This window comes from Chinchilla lanigera, unplaced genomic scaffold (genome assembly GCF_000276665.1).
Source record: "Chinchilla lanigera isolate Chin_1 unplaced genomic scaffold, ChiLan1.0 scaffold00068, whole genome shotgun sequence".
Taxonomy (NCBI): Eukaryota; Metazoa; Chordata; class Mammalia; order Rodentia; family Chinchillidae; genus Chinchilla; species Chinchilla lanigera.
Genome location: NW_004955469.1, coordinates 7079298 through 7085694, shown reverse-complemented (window position 1 = coordinate 7085694; position 6397 = coordinate 7079298).

Sequence of the window (6397 nt, the reverse complement as noted above, 5' to 3'; positions counted from 1 at the left end):
CTCTTTTGTCTGTAACTCACTATTATTTGTCTATTTGTTTTCCTGAGAAACTATTTTGTAGGCAATAATATGTAAAACGATAACCATTGATAATTTCCTATCATTTTGTCTGTAATTTGCTAAATCCCCCCTATTATTATGTTATCCTTCTTTTATTCTTTAAAAAAAAAAAAAAAAAAGTTACAGGGTTTTTTGTTTGTTTTTGTTTTTCCACATTACTGGGGCTTGAACACAGGGACCCCTTCCACTTTTTATGTTTTGTTCATGTTGAGACAGGTGGCCTGTCTAAGTTACCCAGGCCGGCCTCGACCTTGTGATCCTCCTGTCTCAGCCTCCTGAGTAGCAAGGATTATAGGCTTGTACCACTGCACCATGCTTAAGATCTTAATTTTTTTTAAAGACACATGACAAGATATGTACAGTGATAGATGTCTGCTCTAAAATAATATGCAGCATGATAAATATAGATGAAACAAAATTGGCCATGTGTTGATATTTCTCAAGCCAGGAAAGGAGTGCAGTGTTCATGACACATTCTCTCTACTTTGCTTTTGTATATTGATTAATACTATCTATTATGTATAATATGCATCTATCCATCTATATATTTTCCCTCCAGTCAATTGAAGGGGCCAAGAGCAGAGTCATGCTAGTAGCAGTGAGCACTCTGAGTACCTGGATCTAAATGTCATTCTCCATTAAAAGAACCCAGGGAAGCAGAGCCTGTTCCTGGGCCAGAAAGTAAGAAAACATTCCACATAATGGTGGCACTAAATCGAATGGGAATAGAAAGCTGGGGGTGCAGCACAGGAGTAGAGCACTTGCTGTGCATGCGTGCCGCCCTGGGTTCAGTCCTCAGCACACAAAGGAAAAAAAGAGGATACTAGAGCTAACTGAAGCATCGAAATAAATAATACTAATAATATAATATGTGTGCAGTAAAATCAGCAATAGGAGGCCATGCTGATATAAACGAGTGAGTGATGAAGGAGAAATGAAGCCTCTCCTTTATGGTAGAAAAAGAAATAAATATAAGTGGAATCATGGAGTAAGAAAAATCACCATTTTGAGGTCATCATAGTTATCACCACTGGGTTCTAAACATTTGTGGGTGAAAGCTCAATCAAGAAAGGAAGGCTAGGGCTGGGGAGATAGCTCAGCAGCACAGCGCCTGCCTGGCAAGGGCAACGTCCTGAGTTCAATTCCTGGTACAAAACAAACAAGCTATAACACATCTAAGTACCTCATTACAAATAGCTTATAACAAAGGGGAGAAATCGCTTACTGTGGATTAACCTAACAAACACCACCCTAACAAACTAACTAAAATTAATATCATTAATAAATGCAATAAATTGCCATAACTTTCTAGTAAGATGCCCTAAAAAAGACATGACAGCTTTTCTGTGATATTCCAACCAAATGTAACTGAACCTAGTTATAAGAACACATCAAATACAAACTGAGGAATGTTCTAAAAAGAAATGTCATTTTGAGGAGATTGGGTCTGTTCAGAGTGGTATGGCCATAGACAACACATGTCATTTTGAAGACAAATAAAAGTTAAGAAAGAAGACTAACGGTTTACGATAACAAAATTACCCTAGATTAGACCACACACCAGTTTGCCGAGCAAAACACACTTATAAGATTATTTGGATAAGTGATGAAACTTGAGTATGAACTATGGGTTGGTTTAGTTTTCTAATTTTTTTTGCTCATGGTGACATCCAGGTCCAAACAATTTATTAAGTAATTATACCCTATTTAGCAGTCATTCCAAAAAAAATGTAAATTGAGAGCAAAATAATATTTGTATTGTATTTTTTTTTTGAGGCAGGGTCTCACTATGCAGTTCAGGCTGGTCTTGAGCTCACTTTGTAGCCTCAGCTGGTCTCGAATTTGCAAGAATCCTCCTGCCTCAGCCTCCTGAGTACTGGGATTACAGGTGTGCACCACAACACTCGGCTTGTATTTTATTCTTAGCTAGCAATTACTAATGGAATGTGTGCACCTGTTTCACCCTGCTCTTCTCAAACCTGGCATCAGATTGGACAAGGCCACCCTCAGTTCCTGTTCTACACTGACAAACACAGAGCGCCAAGATACGACATACACAAGGACTGTGACGCCATCTACTGTTGGAACTAAAGTGCTTTACAGTCTGTCTTCATTCGTTTGCTTTGAAAATGTATAATTCCACAGATATCCCCCTGTGAATTAGCTGTGGGGATGTGCAGCATCTCGGAGCACTTAGACAACCATGGGTTATGTATTAGTCCTGTATAAATTTTGCACTTCCTGATTGTGATGAGTATACTGTTCCTATGTAGGAGGAAACCCTTGTTCTAAGGAAATCCACTTTGAAATATGTATGGATTAAGAAACACGTCTGAGCTGGGCGTGGTGGCGCACACCTGTAATCCCAGCACTCTGAGAGGTGGAAGCAGGAGGGTCACAAAATGGAGGCCAACTTGGGCGATTTAGAAACTTAGCAAGACCTTGTTTCATTTTTTAAAAAGTGCTGTGTGGGGAGGTAGCTCAGTGCAAAGGCTCTGGGTTAAATCCCCAGTACCATAACAAAAGAAAAAGGTATGCAAATAAATCTCAAATGGTTCAGAAAAAAGTGTGCATAAGTGACTATATTTGTACTGTTGTTAAAACTTTTTTGTGTGAAATTATTTCAAAATAGTTTGAAAGATGAAATGCAATACTTAAAGTGTATAAACAAATACATTTAAATAATTCTAAATGCCTAGAAATTAAAAGCACTGACTCAGAGAGCTGCAACATGTACACAGGAGGATTGTACAGGGGATGGGCACACACAGTATCAGTGATACTTTATTTCTCAAGCTGGGCTCTAGATCCATGGGTATTTTTGTATTTTTCTTTAGGTATAGCCAAAATATTTCATACTTCACTTTTTAAAATATGTAGAATCTTTCTCAGTGCATAAAAATAGAAGATACAAGTAAGTGGAGCATATTGCTACTGTTTGTTGGGAATTACTATGCACAAGTGGGTTCCACATCTATGGATTCAACAGATCAGAAATATTTGGGGGAAAACTGTTGGTACTGAACACATCCAGGTTTTTTTTTTGAACACATCCAGATTTTTTTTGGTCAACGTTCCCTAAAAAATATGGTATAATAGTAATTTATATGATGTTTATATTGTAGTAGCTATTTTAAGCAATGTAGAGGTGATTTAAACTATATGAGGGCTGGGGATATAGCTCAGTGGCACAGCGCCTGCCTGGTAAGCGCAAAGTCCTGAGTTCGATTTCCAGTGCCAACCGCACCCCCTAAAAAAAACAAAGTATAGGGGAGGTTACATGCAAATGCTTTGCCACTTTACATGAGACTTGAGTTCCTTTGGATTTGGGTAACCTGGAGGGGTCCTGGATCGAGTCTCCCGATGGTACCGAGTGAGGACTGGGCTTCACATGCATTACCTCTCGTGGTCCTCACCACCTCTGCATGCCCCTGACATAAAGTACAATGGGGCAGGCTCCAGACTTCAGGCTTCCATCATAGTACCAGGCAGTAATGACTCATCAATTCATGCTGCTCTTCCTTCTTTTTATTCAAAGAGTAGAAAAGAAGGCCAATTTTCTTGCTTTTTCAATTCTAAACTAATTTAATGCATCCACTGGAACATGTGACACTGGAACATTTTAATATATATATTAAAATGCCAAAAAACATCGATAAAAATGGTAATAAATTTTATTCTTTCATATGTTATTGCTATGTTGCTCAGGCTAGTCTCAGACTCCTGGACTCAGGCAATCCTCCTGTTTCAGCCTCACAAGTAACCGGATCTACAGGCATGGGTCACCACACTCAGTTTACTGCTATTATCCTCAATACTATCATGCTTAAGTGAGTCTCTAACAAGTAAGATTTGACATTTTGCAATTACTCTTCTACAGTACCAGTTCTCTTACAGGGTCAAAAGTAAACTACCAAAGAAATAAGATGTTTAGTGATTTACTAAGTCGTATTGAGAGATCATACCTTGGCTTTATGAAGAATCATTCTTTTAAGTTTTAAACTATCAAAATTTTAACCAGGACTTACATTTCCTGTTTTTGAAAAACTTTAGATGTTTCATTATGTCATATTACTTGTTGATTAGGAAAGCAATCCAAAATAAGCTCTTTTCTTAAAAAATGTAAAGTTGGAAATATAATTTAAAATAACTACTATGACATTTTGAACCTTGATGCATTTTTCTACTACCACCAAAGCATCATTTTCCAAGGAACAGAAAAATCAGATTCTCCAGCCCGTATCTGCCCTGACATATAACTGTGGCTGCATATGACTACAGCATCTCGCCTGAGTCTTAGTGGGAGCCACAGATGTGCATCTTTCTGTCATCATTCAAGGCCAAGAAGAAGCTAAATAAGCGAAAGTTCTGTATGGCTCCCGGGCCACAGAGGCTGTGCCACACCACATGACACCACTTCTGCGGTCTGCCCTACTCTCCCTGTATATACAGCGTTTGATGGACACAAAAACAAAACACTGGAAATAGTTCATTTTCTGGAAACTTCCTCTGAAGTCATTTGAGGTTCTCAGACTAGAACCACTCCTGAAATAGCCTTGGAATTATTAATGTTCTCATCAGACAACTTACTCTTCCAGTGTTTCTTTCTCTCTCTCTCTCTTTTCATACTTTTCCAATTTTAATCTTCTTGGAAAAGAATTGTCTTCCTGCAATGGTTTTTGGTTTGGTTTGGTTTGGTTTGGTTTGGTTCATTTTTTTGAGATAGGGTCTCACTATGTAGTTCAGGGTGGCCTTAACTCACTATGTGGCCCAGGCTGGCCTCGAACTCAGCAATCCTCCTGCCTCAGCCTCGCAATTTTTGAGATTATAGGCATGTACCAGCATGCCCAGCTCCTGAAATATATTTAAAATGTTTAAATCTATGTGAGAACAGAAACGATGCCCTCTTTGCCTTTGTAATTTGCTGGGAAAATGGTAGCTGTTCTTTCCCATGGCACTAAATAACCATTTGTCAAATCTTACTTATTTTCTGTAACTGAAGACACCGACTCAAAAAAAAAACCAAAAAACTGTGCCTTGTCAGATGGACAAAAATGGTCATCTTAGGATCCATTACTCTTCTGCCTCATGAGTGGGGTTAAGTTTGATGTGAGCAGCAGGCAGAGGGGGAATGTGAAGAGTTTATAGCTACAATTGTGCATCATGACAGAGCTGGATGAGAATAAAAGAAACAAGTACAGTGTTTGGAGCTTCCCTCCCCCAGATGAGTCAACTAATCCCAAAACCACTTGTTACATAACAGACAAGCAAAGCCTAAGCTAAAGCTTTCCTCTTGACTCCAAAGGGACAATGGGGGTGGTGGGCACTGGGGATTGAACAAGGCCTGGTATACGATAGGCAAGTCCTGTACTGATGAGCTGCAGGATGCCCAACGCAACAATTCTTTTCTTACCTGAAGCCCTCTTCCAAAACCAGGACTCAGACTTCCCCATTGACCCAGCTTGGGACTCTGCCTCTCACGACGCTTGAGCAAGGGAGACAAAATACAGTCGGGCCTAAGTATCTGCAGGTTCTGCTGATTCAACCAACAGTCCATCAAAACACTACTCAGAAAACCCCTGCGACTCCCCTGAACATGTACAGACTTTTTTTTCCTTGTCGTTCCCTAAGTCACCCAACAGACTTTGAGGAAGTCCTGAAATTCCAGTTGGGGGACCGATTCACCCCACCTACAGGACAGGTTGCAGTTCACTAACCTCCATCACAGAAAACAAATTTCAGTAAGAGGCATAGGAGATTTACTAGGAAAAACAAAAACAAACAAAAAAACCCCCAAAGAACCAGAGATTTCCTTATGGCCTTGAGCTGGGTATATTTATGGAGTGGTTGAGAGTGGAAATCTATAAAACTTGTAATCCTATGAAGACAGGATGCAATCCACAGACGAACAGCGACAGCATTTTCTGCAGGGGAAAGGTGATGGCCCACGCATAGGTGACAACCATAGTAGGCGACAGAACTGCAGTCTACCCATCGGGAAAGGCCTGCTTACAGGGGAAAGCATGTTTATGCACAGGTGGAAAAGGCCACCTATAGGTAAAAGGGAAGGAAGGGCCCAGGCTTAGTGTCTTTCAAGACCACAGCAAGTTGTTTACCTGCTTTGTGTCCTAAACCTGTAGTTTTTATTGAAAGTACAATTTATAATTTTGTCTCCTTTCTACTTGTCTTACTTTTCCTATCCTACCTCACTTCGACAACGATTTGCTTTGTATTTGCATTTATTAGGTATCATAAGTAATCTAGAGGTAATTTAACGTAATTTGAGTCTGGGGCAGGCTATGTGCAAATACTGTGGCATCTGATATAAGGAACCTGG